Below are 17,051 nucleotides of genomic sequence, written 5' to 3'. Positions count from 1 at the left end.
GCAGCCATCTGGACTACAACTGGCTGGCACTCTGGAGTGTAGAAGGGTACAGCAAGGTCAGAGCTCTGTCAGCCTCCCTGATTCTTTGGGGGAGGAGGAGCCATTTCCTGCATCCCTCAGACCCACTGCACACATGGTTCCTGTGTGTTCCTAGTGCCAGGCACTGTGCTAGACTGGGGACAGGAGAAATGTCAGCTCACTGTTCCATTTGGTACTTTGAAGCTGACCTTACACATTCCTCTGACCAATAGGGAAAAGAGGTAATAATGAAAATGACATTGCGGGAGCCCAGGAGATTATCACCACTTCCTGCCGGTTCCTCTGGGTGGGCACCTGCTGTCTGGACTGAAATGACATTGCAGGTGGAATGGCTCAAAAGGTAAGAACACCTGCCTAGCAAGCCTGAGACTCTGTGTTCAAACCCCCAGTTCCACCAAAAAAAAAAAAAATGACATTGCAGTCACGAGAAAGCCCAGCATCCTCAGCCGTGGACTCTAGTCCTTCATTTCCCTGCACCAGGTAAGGCTGTCCTGTAACTGTGCCCGAATCTGGGCCACTTGAATAGACAGTGAATGGTCACTCTGCAGCAGGTCTCAGTCTTCCCAATGGTAGACAGCACCCCCCTTCAGGGATACAGTCTAAGACTCCTGGTGGGTGCCCGAAACCTTGGCAAGTCCCAAGCCCTACCTATCTCCCGTTTCCCCTACACATACATACTCAAATTCAATGCCGTTTCCATCTTAATTATACCCTTGTCATGCTTTGTGGCCGTCACTTGCAGTTTGAGGTTCAAAAGCAAAACGAGCATGTTTCCTTTCCCTTCATCACTGCTTCACAGATCGAACTTTTGTTCTTCCCGTACACCTCAGCCATCTCAGCATACGATTTTCTTTCCTGCAGTGAGAACTCCACTTTTTTCCCTCACAGGAAGTACTTCATTGCCTCTCTTTGGCAAGTCCCAATTGCCAGTATCGCTGTTGGTGTCCTTTGGTGCCATTCTTAAGTAAAATAAGGGATACTTGAACCCAAGCACTGTGACCACACCAGTGAATCTGATAACTGAGATGGCTACAGAGAGACTAATTTAGAGTAAAATCTAGAGGGTGGGTTCACTGGGAAAAGGCATGCATCACATCCTGGGATGGAGCAGAGCAGCACAAGATGCTACCAGGCTACAGAGAATGGTGTGTAATTTAAAATACGATTTTTTTCTGAATTTTTCCATGTAATATTTTCAGACACTGGGTAATTGATACCTCATAAAGGAAATGGTGGATAAGGGGGACTGCTATAGAAAGAAATATATTTGGTCTTTGTCCCCATACTCTGGCAAAGAGCTCAAACCCTGGAATTTACTAAGTGACAGGTGCACCTTTGTTACTCATGATGGGCCCCTTTTGACCATGACTTAGAACAGGGCTCCTAGCTAGCCAAAGGGTGCCTGGTAATAGGAAAAAGACAAGGGATGAAAAGGTTGGACTTTTCAGCCCCACTCATTGACCTCTGGGTTGGGGGGGGGGGTCCTGGAGACTAAGGCCATAAAAACTCTTGAATAATGACATGTGATAAACTTCCAGATATGTGAACATATTGGCTCTCCATCCCCACACCTTCCTTGCTCTTCTGTTTGGCTGTTCCTAAGTTGTATCCTTTATGATACACTGATAAACATAATGGTCTACAAGCCATTCTAGCAAATCATCACACCCAAGGAGGGGGCTGTAGACAGCCTGCATTGATAGTTCATCAGAATCAGGGGTGGTTCCTGGAGACTTGCAACTGATATCAGAAGTAGGGGTAGTCTTATGGGACTGAGTCCAATAACATATAGGATCTGACAGGCACTAACTAGAGGTAGATGAATTGAATTGAATACCCAGGAGGTATCTGGACAGTCAGAGAACTTCGTGTAGGGAAAAAACAAAAAACTCGTATTTGGTATCAGAAGTGTTGTGAGTATAAACACCTCACTTGAAATAAAAATTCCAGGCAGCCATTTTTTTTTCTCCTGCCTCAGCCTCCGGAGTGCTGAGATTACAGGCATATGCTATCAGCATGAGGCCAGTGTTTTGGGTTAAGCTCCTGTGCTTAACCAAGCTAAAAGTCAATGGAGTCACTCACGTTAAAATTGCATCTTTCACCAAGCTGAAACTAAGCCGTTTAAGTGACCTGAGAAATCAGGATTCGAGAAATAGCAGCCAAATTCCCCAAAGTGGCCAGTTCCAACTAGAATGATGATGAGGGTCCTTCTGCCTTTAATGTTTGCCACCAAAAAAATAAATAACCTGGTAACTAGTTACCTTTTTGTTGTGCCTCCCTGTCTCCTCCTTGTAAGGAAAGTAACTGAAATGGCCAACCTACTTTTTGGTTTTGCTTCTGCTTTCTTTAGCCCTTTTCTGTCTAAAAGTAAAAGTTCAACCTCCTCTGCTCAGCTCATTGGAACACTTATTCTGTTTTATGAAATGAATTGTTGCTCAATTCTAGAATCGAAAATAAAGCCAAGAAAGATCTTTCATTGTTGCAGTTTAGTCCTTTGACTTACCATTTATCTAAAGCAGATTGACAGACTTCATATTTCCCAAGTAACAATGAAGGGAAAAGAAACTAAAGTTGCTGTTTTTCCTTGCTTTTGTGTAATCAAGGAATTAAGTTGTAACACCAAATCCTTCAGCAAGTTTATTAATAATGGTAGTTTTGCAGATTCAAACATTTGTTGTTTTCAATACTCTCTTCTGCCTTAAAGTCATTAGGACCTCAGCAAATACTTCAATAATTTTAAAGTGTTTCACTACTCCTGTATCTTCAGTTGACATACTGAAACCAAATCAAGAGAGAGTGAGGCAAAAAAGTGATGATTCATCACCTCTTATTATAAGGAAAAATCCTGATTCACGAGTTACATTGTTCTCTGAAGAGATTATATTTTAATTTATTCTTCCAGTCATAATGTATTTTACACGTCAGTGTTTCCTTTCATTGCTTATTCAGCCGAATAGCACACAGCGTGAATGAGTGTGCACCCGCACCACGGTGCTGCTCTGGTAACCCTTGGAAGCCCTTGGTGGGCAGGGGGACCCCACAATTCTGTTGGAACAGGAAACATGAGCTTGTAGGGTTGTCATTCCAGATATAAAGCATAACCACTTAGCTGCCTGTGCCAATTTGGTAGGCTCCATAGGCAAAGGAGGCGTTTTATTTCATTTATTTATTTATTTATTTTTGCAATACTGGTGGTTGAACTCAGGCCCTACACTTTGAGCCACTCCATCAGTCTTTTTTTTTCTGTGGTGGGTGTTTTTGAGATAGGTCTCTCAGACTATTTGCCCTGGCTGCCTTCAAACTGCAATCCTCCTGATCTCTGCCTCCTCAGTAACTAGGATTACAGGTGTGAGCCACTAGCGCCCAGTGAGGTGATGTTTTAGAGACTGAAATGACCCAGAAGAAAAAAGCAAAAGGACCTTCTAGACATTGAATGTTCTTGAAACATAAAAGTCTTCTGGTGGCCATCGTATCCAGAGTAGACCAGTTTGTTTCCTCTGACATCCACAGGGACCACAGGCACATCCTAGGCTTGTCGGTGCCAATAGTCAAGTCCCAGACTAGTATTTGGATCCCTCTCCACCCAGGGGACATTTTCTTAAGACAATTGGTTTTATTTTTGTGGTGCTGGAAATCAAACCCAGGGACTAAGAGAGTTTTTATTCTTCCCAAAGAAAACAGAGTGAGAAAAAACTTACTCACTTTTAACTTCATTCAAATGATGAGTAAAAGGAGGTGATGAGAGCACACTGGGGTTAAGTTCTGCTCCATCGGCACAGTGTTTCTGTCCTAGGATTCCTAGATGAGAGGAACCCCACCTCAGCCCCTGCCACACCCGCCATCTTGCCTCAGCCTCCCAAGTGCTGGGATTCTAGGTATGAGGAGAAGCTGGATCTGCACAGGAGACAGCAGTACACAGCATCAGCATCAACACCAGGACTGATGTCGGCGGCCTGTTGCTCTAGTCCACTGCGAAGTTTTGCAAAATTGAACATTTTTATTGCCTGGAGAATTTTTTTTCCTTTTTTTTTTTGAGACAGGGGCTCACTATATATCCCAGACTGGCCTGCAACTGTGATTCTCCCCGACCTCAACCTCTCAAGTGCTGGGATTAGAAGCATATTATCCCATACACATACTTGACATGGAGAGTTTGATAAAGCAGTTTTCTGGGCCCTGTTCCAGAATTCCTAAATTAGGAAGCTGGAGTGGGACTCAAGAATTGCATGTCTTAACCGGCCCCCAGATAATGCAGATCATACTTTGGAAACCATGGCCCCTGGGTCTCTTCACCCTGCAGATCTACTGGACCACACAAGTGCCTACTGCAGGCCAGTGGGGGCAAGGCCTGGGCAGACAGCTCCCCAGGTGATGCTAACAGGTCCCCTTGTGCTGACTGCATTCAGCCCCCTTTCCTATTAGCGTGTTACAATGCACTGGGATTTGGTCAAACAGCCAACATGGAAGAAGTGATTGTCATGGAGGAAGCAGTCACAGACCCTAGAAACGAGGCACAGCACACCACAGGGCCACTAGGGAAGAACCAGGGTTGGTTGCCAAACCTGACCCAGAGCCTAGATTGGGATTCTCAAGGGAAGGAATGAGTGATGATTGGCTACTTGAATGATACTGGTGGGCTCTAGACACAGAGTGGTCCCTAGTGGTCTGGTACCTGGCCCTTGGGTGGCCCTTGGGTGATTTAGGGAATGGGCAATGTGGGCCCGAGTATGAACATCCGGTGAAGAGGTGGCCTGGAGTGCCTGGTTTGAATATCAAAAGCACCCCAAAGGGGACTCCCTTACTACCTCTGGGAACTGAGTAGTAGCCTTGGGAGTGGGTGGGGGTAATCTCTCCAGAATGTTCCAAATGTCAGAGCTTCAAGACCACAGAAATAAAATACAGTGGGCTGCCCCCACTTTCCTTCAAAGTTACTTCCCAGTTTCACCCTAAGTCTGACTCTGTCCTCAATACTTTCCTGTCCTGTCCAAGTTTTATTCTAACTTGTATAGAATACTTGACCTAAATTAGATAAGTCAGAAAATAGAAATGGGACTTTACCAAATTTTATAAAAATCAGAGAATGAATCAGATGAATGCCTACTTATTAATTAAAACCCTTCATTAGGAAGACTGGAGAAACTCCTCAGCAACCACAGAAAGACACTTTTCTGTTGCAGCACTAAACTCAAGGATCTTGATATTCCAACAGTGCTCCACGTTCGCCATGACAACTAACTTGAAGAATCCTGTATTTCCCAGACTGCATTTGAGTGTAAGATCCGTGAGTTGTTCTGACAATGATGACATTGAGACTCAGAAAAAAAATACTCAGGGGAAGCAACATTAACACTTTGTCATTTGAGTCAACGTATCTTCTGCCCTTGGTCAAGGGGTTCTATATATGGGTTGAGGCACATCTTAGAAACTACCTCAGCTCAAGGTCCCTGGAACATGGTCTTGTTTCTCCCCCAAGTTCAAGAAGATGCTCCCTCCAAAAGTCCCTCACTGAACTTAAGACCTGTTGCTAAAGGGAACACAGCAACCTCCCCTGTGCACCCTGAAATCGCATTCTTTATCACAAAAAGGACAACTAAGGAATGTGACCACACATGGTAACAACTGTGTCACAAGATGCACAAGATGTCTGTCTCATTCCAATTCCAGAGAGAATCACTTGCAAGTTAATTTGTCTCCAGGTCTGTTCATTCTCCCTTGTAGTCATTTACTGTCCCTCTAATATTGCCTCTGGCCCCCTTCCCTGCCTCCCCACCTTCCCCTGCATTTTCTTCTCCTCTGTGAAGAGAGCATTTACGTTTCAGCCATCTGGCCTTGAGTCTCGTACTTTATGCCTGACCCATGTCTATGCATGTGAATCACGTGTTATGGCTCCTTTTCCTGGTGATCTGTACTTCCAGTTAACATCAGTGAAGAGAAAACTGGCCCTTCAAGGACAGCCTGCCTCAACCTAGAGCATCTCAAGGCCTGAGAACTGAGCTCACTTGTGTCCACACAGCTTAGTTGTTTGTTACAGGAGACCATGCCCAAGGGAAACAAAACTACAGACCAGTGACTTCACTTCTGCTTCGGGACTTCCTACAGATCAGTGTGCCTAGGAGAGGGGACTGCTCAGTAGGGAGTACTGAGAGGAGCCACCAAAGCTCTTGGAGACCCTGCTGTTGCTGCCATCACTAGCCTTACACCACTGTATTCCTCACAGTGGAAAACATAGCTCAGACCCCTTGAGCTCAGACCCCTGAAAACCTACAGACATCTCCTGAACTCCCCACCCTGGGACAGAGCTTAGGTGTACCCCCATGCTTATTTTGCTTTATCAGGAGATCTGGTAACATTTTAGGAAGCTCAACAATTATTTCAAGAGTAAAGGGCCCTGTAGTCAAACAAGCTTGTGAAATGCTATATAGCAAATCTACCTTTATGAAAATTATAATCATGTTAGCATAATAAAACTTCCAGAAGGTTCTGCATTAAGAATATAGGAGATTAAACAAACTGGCAACTTGTGCTTGAAAAGCCTTCTGAAATTGTACTAGCTTTTGTAAGAACATTTTTTCCCTTAACATCAGTTTATAAAACATTGATTTAGGTAAATCATTAATGAGTCATGAGAAATTAAGGACCCCAACACCCTGCAAGAAATGGTGAGTAAGAAGACTCCCCTCAGTTGGAAGTCTTTGTCCTATTCTCACAGCCTGTTGTGCAGGGCAGGGAGTTTCCACATACTTAATGAGGGAGTTTATGGGAATGCATGGGCCTGGACTCCCAAAGTCTACCCCACTGCCTGCCACAGACTGACTTTGCACAGAATGAGCACTCGGTCATGCTTCCAGACAACCATTCCTACTCCTGATGGTGATGCCAGGAGATCAAATATGATCTCCAACAAAAACCTTCACAGCCATTCCAGTGAGAACAGTAACTTCCCTGTTATTTCTGCTCTGGAAAACCCCTGGTTTTGTCCCAGATCTGGGAGAAAAAATTAATTATCAGAGAATTCTAGGATCATTGTCTGTGAAACAAATGACCAAGCAAAGAGAATGACTGGCCTCACAAAATCAAGGTTATTCAAATTACCAATGGCATGTTATCATTAAGAATTGATCACCATTGGTATGATAGTGATTAAAAGGAAACATCTGTGAAGATAGGCTTGAATTCTTACAGCTCTGATTAGTACACAAGATAAGGCAGAGCTGCCAGAGGGAAGAAGCTTCCTCATGTTACTGGGAAGAAAACAGGGAAGTAGGGAGAGGTGAAAGAAAGGAAGGATGAAGAAGGAAAGAAGAGGAAGGAAGGAGGGAAAGCTAGGTGCCAGGCTAGGCCCTTGGGTCTGGGTTATTGAAGATTTAGGTTTTTCTCTCTCTTCCTCCTCCCTCCTCCATGCTGTCTCATCATTCTGGCTTGCTGCTAGTTTGTCAGATTGCATAGTTAGCCATCTGAAGAGGAAGCCAGAGTTTTTCATGCTGTAAAACCCATGCCATAAGAACACAGGCTATGGAAAAAAAAAAGTTCCCTGTCTATACTTCATGAACTGCTGGTTTTTTTTGTTTGTTTGTTTTTTTCTTGTTCTAACTTTAGGATGGGGAGAAGTAAAATGCCGGTGGAAGGTCATTCTTAGGGTTTCTCACAGTGAGGCTCAGTGCCTTTGTGTTCATCACCCTATGGTGTGGCATCAAGGAACCTAGCCAAGCTCAATGGTGTCAGCTTTAGCCTAAGGTGTAGAGAGAGGCAGCCTGCCGGCAAGTGCCTCCCCTCCCAGGCCTGCTCAAACACAAGGAAAGGTAAGGAAGAATCCCCGTGGCTCTGTTCTTCCCAGCATGCTTTCCTTGTACTGGAATCCAGGCCCAATCAAAGATAATCCAAAGGCTTGCTGTGATGCTATGGGAAAAGGCTTCAGGCTTGGAATCCAAAACCAAGTGTGCTGATTATAAACAGTGCATTGTGGGAGAGATGAAAACGCTGCTGACCAGCCAGGACTGGGTCCCTAGAACACCAAAATTGAGGGCTTGCCTTTATTACCACAACCCTGCAAAGCTTTTCTGTGGTCAGAGGAGGCCAGCTGCAGGGAAGAGAGAAGCCTCAGGAGGCTTGGCAGCCTTGTCTTAGTCTAGCCACCCCAAAATGCTACCTGAAAATGGTACTGAGTGCATACAGGGGAACGAAGGACTTGTTCTGAAAGATCAAAGGAAACTCCCTAAAGGGTTCCAAGCCTGCTCAAGGGAATGAAGCTTTAGGAATGGAATTAGCACAGTTCCTGTGACTGCCAACGGGCTGGTTTTCTGCTCAGCAGCAGGTAACTTCTGATTCCCACCCGCCCAGCCCAGTACTTTGAATTTCCACAAGACAATGGTCTGTCTGAATCCCAGTGGCTTTCAGAAGAATTGTACCCTGCCCCAGGTCCTCGAGGCACATCCCTTAGAGACCAGAGCAGAGTCCGGGAGACCACTATACTTCAATGGGTGTTGTCATCTATGTACTGCTGGCAGGGGCTGAAGAACAAGGCTTGCCAATGGGTGGGTGACCTGGCAGGGATGTGCAGTTGGTGGCAGTGGAATCTGGTTGCCATGGTGATGAGAGGTATTTTTTGCTCAAGCTGTTTGAGAAGAAAATTTTCCATTGTGTATATGTAAACACATTGCAGCTTCTTTAGTTTTTAAAATTCTTTTTTCTTTTTCAAGTCACATCCAGGGTGGGTTCACACTTTAAAAGAAAAATTATAAAAGGTAATTTCCCAGGGGGTGGCTTTTTGGAGGCAGGCAGCTTTAACATTTGTTTAGGGATGAGTGTGGGCAGGAGAAAGCAAGACTACTTTTCCAGAAGCACCTGGGTCCACACAATCTTTGGGCATCTCTGATGTTGCCAGAAACTAGCCTGAGAGCAGAGAAGCTGCAGAGACAGCTGAATGGCGTTCTCTTCTCTCCTTTCAACCATTCAACAGGGAAATTTACCTTGTTTTCTCTTTCTTGCCTGTTGGCAAATAATTCCACAGTCCTGGGTTCTCTCCTTTATCTTAATATGCAGGAACAGTGTTTTGAGCTCCTATGGACTTTTTATTGGTGTGTGGTTAAACAGATACAATATAAAAATTACCACTGTACCCATTCCTGAGGGAGCAACTCAGTGGGCTTAAGTACACTCATGATTGTTACATAGCCATCACCACCATCCATCTCCAGAACAGAAACTGTATCCATTAAGCAATAACTCCCTATCTCCTTTCTCCTCACCCCAAAACCTCTATTCTACTTTTTGCCTCTATGAATTCACCCATTCCAGGTATCACAGCATGGATACCTGGAATCAGATGATATTTGACCTTTAGTGGCTGGCTTATTTCACTTGGCATACATAATGGGTTCAAAATTCATCCATATTGAGGTGTGGATTAATATTTCATTCTCTTTTAAGGCTGAACAGTAGTCCAGTATATGCAAATGCCATGTTTTTTCTACCTATCATCTGTTCAGTGATGCTTGTGTTGTTTGCACTTTTTGGTGACTGTGAATAATGCCACTGCTATGTTCACAGGAGAACAAGGAACTGCTTGAGACTCCACTCTCTGTGTTTTGAATATAGACCCAGAAGCAGACTTGCTAAATCATACAGTAATTCCATGCTTAACTTTCTGAGAAAATGCCAAACTGTTTTCCAAGCAAGCCCCTGTGGACTTTTCATTAATGTGTTTCCTGGAGCAAATGAAGATTGCTTTATAATGCAATTTGGCAATAAGCATGATTATATCTATTTTTTGGTTTTCTCATATTTACTCACTTATTTTTCTCTAAAGGCTTCTGTGTGTCATCTTAGTTCACTTTTCTCCTACTGACTATTTAAGTCGAATAACATATCTGGGGACAGTAAAAATTGATAATCTATTCATTGATTGACCTACACTAGCAGCAAGGCTGGGGAAGGCAAACCCATCCTCCTGTTTTTCCAAACCCTCTTGAACCTCACTATAGTCCCAGCGATCCTTAAACTTTCACTACTCACTCATGGGGACCTTAATCACTCCTTACCCCATCTGTCTCTACCTTGTACACCCTCAGCACCTGCTTATATAGATCCTACTCGCCCTCACCAAGTGCCTTCTCCTCAGACCTGCTTGGCACCGGAAGTCTCTGTGTGCTGTCTCTTGTGTTTTTACTATTTTTTCTAGTGATCTGTTTCTCGGATGCAGTTTATTCTGACTACCACCATCCCATAAGCACTTGGGACAAGACTAAGATCAAAGAACTTGGCAAGTAACAGCACACTGATTTACAGCTCTGGTCATAGTGGTGCTTGAGATACCCAACCTAAAAGTAGCCTATGGTTAAAAAAAAAAGGGGGGGGGGCATCTACTCTAGTCATAGAGACTAGAGGACCCCTCTGCTACTCTTTACTTACTTTCCCCTCCTCGTGTTTTCATCGTGACTATAACATATATTGAAATAAATACATGGGAGCTGGAGTGTAGCTCTTTGCCACCACCAGGTTAAGAAACAGAACACTGCCTGGCACCCCAGGATTCGCTGTCTACCCTGGGAAACCCTGACTAATCCTGCATCCTTCCTTCTCCACTGCAGTAGTCGTATTTTGGATTTTATTGATTTTTCCCATATTTTTACCACTTTTGTATTCACCTTAAAAATATGGTTTCACCACGCTAAGATTCCACCTCACCCCTGTTAGAATAGCCATCATCAGCAACACCACCAACAACAGGTGTTGGCGAGGATGCGGGGAAAAAGGAACCCTCTTACACTGTTGGTGGGAATGTAAACTAGTACAACCACTCTGGAAAAAAATTTGGAGGCTACTTAAAAAGCTAGACATCGATCTACCATTTGATCCAGCAATACCACTCTTGGGGATATACCCAAAAGACTTACTCCAGAGGCACCTGCACATCCATGTTTATTGCGGCACTATTCACAATAGCCAAGTTATGGAAACAGCCAAGATGCCCCACCACTGACGAATGGATTAAGAAAATGTGGTATCTATACACAATGGAATTTTATGCAGCCATGAAGAAGAATGAAATGTTATCATTCACTGGTAAATGGATGGAGTTGGAGAACATCATTCTGAGTGAGGTTAGCCTGGCTCAAAAGACCAAAAATTGTATGTTCTCCCTCATATGTGGATATTAGATCAAGGGCAAACACAACAATGGGATTAGACTATGAGCACATGATAAAAGCGAGAGCACACAAGGGAGGGGTGAGGATAGGTAAGACACCTAAAAAACTAGCTAGCATTTGTTGCCCTTAACACAGAGAAACTAAAGCAGATACCTTAAAGCAACTGAGGCCAATAGGAGAAGGGGACCAGGAACTAGAGAAAAGGTTAGATCAAAAAGAATTAACCTAGAAGGTAACACCCACGCACAGGAAATCAATGTGAGTCAATGCCCTGTATAGCTATCCTTATCTCAACCAGCAAAAACCCTTGTTCCTTCCTATTATTGCTTATACTCTCTCTACAACAAAATTAGAAATAAGGGCAAAATAGTTTCTGCTGGGTATTGGTGGGGGGAGAGGGAGGGAGCGGAGTGGGTGGTAAGGGAGGGGGTGGGGGCAGGGGGGAGAAATGAACCAAGCCTTGTATGCACATATGAATAATAAAAGAAAAATGAAAAAAAAATGTGGTTTCATTTTTGTTTTGTGTGAGTGTCACAAGAATGAAATAATGCTATGTTCATTTTGGATTTGCTTCAATCACTCAGTGTTATGTGAGTCACATCGAAGTCCATGATCCTAGCTACAATGAGTTCGTCTTCACAGATGGATAGCGTTCCACTGTGCAAATACACTCAATTTATCTAGGGTGTATAGCTATAAAGGTTAATAGGCCTGGGTTGTTGCCAGTTTGGGGCTATTAGGAGAAACACTCCCATGATTCCCCCTTGCAGGTCTCCGTGAGAGCACATGTCTAGGAGTGGGACTGCTAGATCACACTGCCTGTCTTTGTCTCTACCAGCGAATGGATGTCAGCCTGTTTTCCTAGCGCTTGTGTCATTCTCTCCCTCCCCAAGTGAGAACGCACCTGTTGCTCTTCTGGTCTCCAACACTCAGAGCACTGCAAATCCTCATACACGCACGGCCACCTGTCTATTCCACTGGTGCTAAAAACATTCAACAGCCACCTCCTTGACCTTGGCAACTTCCAAACCCAAGACCCCTTGGAGATCCTTCAACAGGAGCCTCTGCCCAGTTTCAGGGCGGTCAGGCAGGGAGGACTCAGGGGCATTGTTGCTGTCACCTGGAACTGTGAACTCCAGCTACAGACCAAGCCAGAAGATCATAAAATGTACATCAAAGGCTTGGGAGGCTGCTGGCTGTGAGTTTAAATGGAGCCCAGGTGTCCCCAACAAACTCCATCTCTGCTCCCCACTGAGCTGCAAAACTGGCCCACCCTGCGCATGACAATCACAGCATGGCCAAGACTGTGGGGTCAGAGGTGATAGCCCTGCCAGCTGGAGTGCTCACTGCTGCTCAGTGACAGTGGCTGCCTGGAGAACAGAACAGAGCCACTGTGCTAGACTCACACCACACCAGAATCCCGTGTGCCAGCAAATAAAACAAAATCCTCATGACTGCTCTTTGGAAAAAAAAGTATGGACCTCCTTATTATAAATTTCAGACCATAGAGGTAAGTACAAAGAAGAGCACAATCATTTCAAATCGCACCACCTCAAAGCAACCATCACAAACATTGGATCAGTATCATTCTAGTTACTGCCCAGTGCAAAACAGGTGGAAGGCTGGCTGGATGGAGACACAGGTTAGATACAATTCTAGAAAAATCCTACTGTACATGGCATTCTAAAATAAAAATGTATTCCTCTCAAAAAACTGGTATTTGTTGCTTTCTTCCTCTAATTACAAGAGTAAAATATTCTCAATGCAAAAACCTAGAGATCACGGAAAAAAATTCATCTTCCACCTCCAGAAAATTCCTATTACCACATCTGCCTACATGTTTGTGATCACAAGATATAGACTGAAATATGTTCCCCAAGCTCATATGTTGAATGTGTCTACATCTGGAGCTAGGGCCTCCAATGAGGTAAATGAAGTTAAATAAGATCCCAAGGACCCTAATCCAATAGGACTGATGTCCTTAGGAGAAGAGGAAGAGACACCAGAGATTGCTATCTCCCCATTGTGCTCAGAGCAAAGGGCATATGAGGACACAGAAGGCAGCAGTCTGCTAGCTAAGAAGAGAGTCCTCAACAGAAACCAACCCTGCTGGCACTTGAATCTTAGACATTCAGCCTCTTGAACTGGAAGAAAATAAAAGTCTGTTGCTCAAGCCATCCAGTCTGCACTATTTTGTTCTAGCAATCCTAGCAGACTAGTGCAACATGCAACATTTATAATGTCTTTATCAAAATAGCATAGCAGTGTACCTACCATGTTACCCCACACACACAGCTCCTTTTTAGATTTTTATAGTGGCCAGTGGCCAGAGACTCCTAGGCAATTCTGGTTCCAGGTTCTCAGCTGATCACTCAAAGCACCACAGCAGGTCCACAGGCTGCCCCCCCAGTCATCCCACCCAGAGAGGGCTTGGTATCTCACGCTGCCCAACAGGAGCCAAAAGGACCAGTGAACCAACCCTCACCTACCAAATGGGAGGTGGTAGCACTGAATTTCTCAGCTGGGCCACTCACTGAGGTGTGCACACGAAGCAAAACAAAACCAACCTGACCATCACTATACTGATGAGCAGTATATAAATCTACAGAAAAGACCAATGGCAATCATTTTTTTAATAAAAACTAACTATGTATAACTGGAATTTTATCATCAGAGCAATAAACTACATCCACGGTACTCAGTTAGGCTGGATCAGGTACACTCAGGTTATAACTGACTAGGTTGACCACACAGAACCTCAACCTGAGCATTCTAACTGGGTTCTGGCCCAGTTTGCATGGGCCTGCCCTCTTCCTCCTGATCACACAGCCCTCACTCCTTGGATATTTAGTCAGCCCTCCATGTCCCTTGGCTCTACCAACTGTGGAATGAAAGTATTTGGCAGGGGGCGGGGGTTGGGGGTGGAGAATGCCAGAAGTTTCCTATTGAAAGTATTGGGGCAGGGGGGATTTCCAGAAGTTTCCAAATAGCAAAACTTGAGTTTGCCACTCACTGAGCACTATGCAGAATCCATGTGAGTGAAGTGCAGGCGCCTGCTGAGGCCTCCCAACACTTCACGCCATCCTCCTTCTAGCACTGGCTGTGTGAGTCTTGTTCATGTACTGTGGAATCAGGCCTATCATTCATGACTGCCCATATCTGCAATAAAAAATAAAAAGTACAAACGTTTTTCCTTGTCATTATTCCCTAAATACAGTTATACACAGTATGACAACTGCTTACATTGTATTAGGTATTATAAGAAAACCAAATATGAAAAGAATTCAGGAATGTGTGTGGAGTTAAACGCTAACACCATGCCCTTTTATATAAGGAACCTGAGCATCCACAGATTTTGGCAGCAGAGGGAAAAAGGGGATCCTGGAACCAGTCTCCAACAGATCCTGAGGGACTTAGTGGTACTTAGAGGCACTTGGTGAGAATGGTGACTGGAGGATGGATGAATTCAGTCATGACCCAACCTGAGTAGAACAGAGGAAAAGGCAAGCATGGGGTTCTTTGGGAAACTGGGAAAGGCAATTTGGAAAGAGAGTAAAAGCATCCCCAGGTGTGCTCAAGGGTTTGGTTGGGACACGCACCACCCTCAAAGGACCTCTACCAGCTGGCAGTCATTAAGCTCACATCCCTGGCACCTCTCAGAGCACAGCCTGTGACTCAAAGTAAAGGTCAGAGACTCGGTAGCAAGACTGGGTGACTGTCGTCCCAGACCAGATGGGATAGTCGCTAGTTGATAAAAAGCACAGATGAGCTAAAAATTGAGACCAAGCACCTCACTTCCATAGATGTAAGGCCTTGAGCCAAATTTTTAAACAAATCACTTAGGAAATAGACACAATAAACTAAAAGTTGTTTAGGCAGGTTATTGCTCAGTGGTAGAGCACTTGCTTAACATGTGCAAGGTCCTGGGTTCAATTCCTAGCACCACAAAAACTAAAAGAAAATGAAAACAACGCTCAAGTCTGTCCCCAGAGCCGCGTAGGGTGTCACTTCTCTCCTTCGGGGGATGAGCTGGCCTTTGTACTGCCATAGCCTTCTCCAGCATCAACCCAGTGCCCAGGAGGAAACCAGGCATGTTGTCCAGGCTGTTGAAAGACCTGAACATGGCTTTTGGAAAGCTGGAGCCAAAGCCTTCCAGCTCCTTCCCCATGCTACAGAGAGGTGTGGCTGTGTCTAAGTGATGCTGAGGGCTTGTGTTCATTGTCCCCTAGCCCTGATCCCGCATTTATTTCAATCTTCCTGGTGCCCCTTCTTATCTAGGACCCTCATACTACCTCCACACCCAGGCACCTGCCATTGCATGTCCTTGCCAGTCCCCCCGACTGGCATCAAAATCTCTCCAACTCCCATCCTTAGAACAGTCCCATAAGCCATCCCTGATGACCCAATGTACATCTGTATGTGGCGGGGGGGGGGGGTTGCATTTCAACTGCATCCTGCTGGAAGCAACGCTGTGCTCCAAGAATGTGGTTCTCACTGGAAGCTGTGCACCAGAGCCAGATCGGCAGGCCTCTGCTTGAGGCAGTCAGAAGTGGGGACTCGTGGATCAGATCACGTAAGGGATTACCTACTCTCTCTATGCCTGAACCTGACTTTCAAGGAGCTGGGGGTAGGTGCAGGGGAGAGGGGTTTCTGTGCTCCAGCTCTGGGCCTGCTCTGTGGGGGCGCAGCAAGCTGGCTTCGCTCAGCCCAGCAGCAGCACCAGCTGGCAAGCTCGCCAGATCTTTCTCTACCCCCATGCCACCTCCTCCTCTCACCTAAAATGGGAGGCGAGAGGGGGAGGAAACACTGCCTTTTCCTCCTGGGCTGAATTTATCCCAACTGCATGCAGACCGGCTGCGGAAGCCAGGAGAAGATAAACAAAGAAGTCTCGTTAGAATTTTTCAAAACTCTCCTGGTGTTCTTAGCCCACTCCTTTTCTTCCTACCTTGCTGGGGGAGGAACTCAGCCTGTCTCCTGCTGCTCCATACTGCATCTGAGGGGCGTCTCACCACTCCAGGATGCTGGCTTGCCCCCTAATACAGATGTAGGCCTGGCTAAGATTCGTTTCACGTGTTGGGGCTGAGTACTTTGACAGGTGTCTGGCATTTTTTAGCCATTCTCACCTTTGCCTTCCCTCCTAGTTGGCCGCCATTGTTGGGCATTTGACCCACCCTGTTTCTGTCTAATTTCTCCAGAGCAATGGAACTTCTCCCTCATCTTCTCTCTCTATGGAGGTTCAAAGGAGAGAATCTCCATACACAAGATGGCAACTGCCCAAGGGAGAAAGAAGAATGACGGTCCCAGATATCCACCAAAGACACTATCAGGCTTTGACTAAGATAGGCCGCAGGGACAGGAAAGGAAGGCCTTGGAGGATCAGGATGTCATCTTGTTAATTTTCATTACAGCTCACTGATGATAAAGTTCCTTCCCTTCTGGAGCATGGTAGACTCAGTATCAGAAGTCCGGTCCTGTGGACGTTTTGCCCCCTTGCCATGGAGGGCACAGGCAAGTATTCAAGCTTGAGAAGTTAGGGGTTCCTGAATTTGAGTGAGGAGCCACAGCTGTGGCAGTACAGGGCTGGGAAGGACCACTGTGGCAGAGGGAATGCAGAGTGGCCCTGTGCCTGCACCAGCAGTACTGTGGGGGAACTGCAAGTTCCAGAAACCCACAACAGGCACCACAGGGTCCTCATAGGGTTGTACCACAGGGCTGGCTGGGACACTGAGCCATATCCCCCAGCCTTTCAACACACCCCTTTTCTGCATAAATCAGCCCGAGTATGTCTCTGCTGCTTACAGTTGAGAGTTCTGATTTCCCAGGCCCTTGGGTAGAATCTTAAACCCATGAATTGTCCTGCTTCAA

The sequence above is a fragment of the Castor canadensis genome, chromosome 4 (genome assembly GCF_047511655.1).
Source record: "Castor canadensis chromosome 4, mCasCan1.hap1v2, whole genome shotgun sequence".
Lineage (NCBI taxonomy): Eukaryota > Metazoa > Chordata > Mammalia > Rodentia > Castoridae > Castor > Castor canadensis.
The sequence above is the reverse complement of the archived record's forward strand: the minus strand, read 5'-3'. Positions refer to the sequence as shown.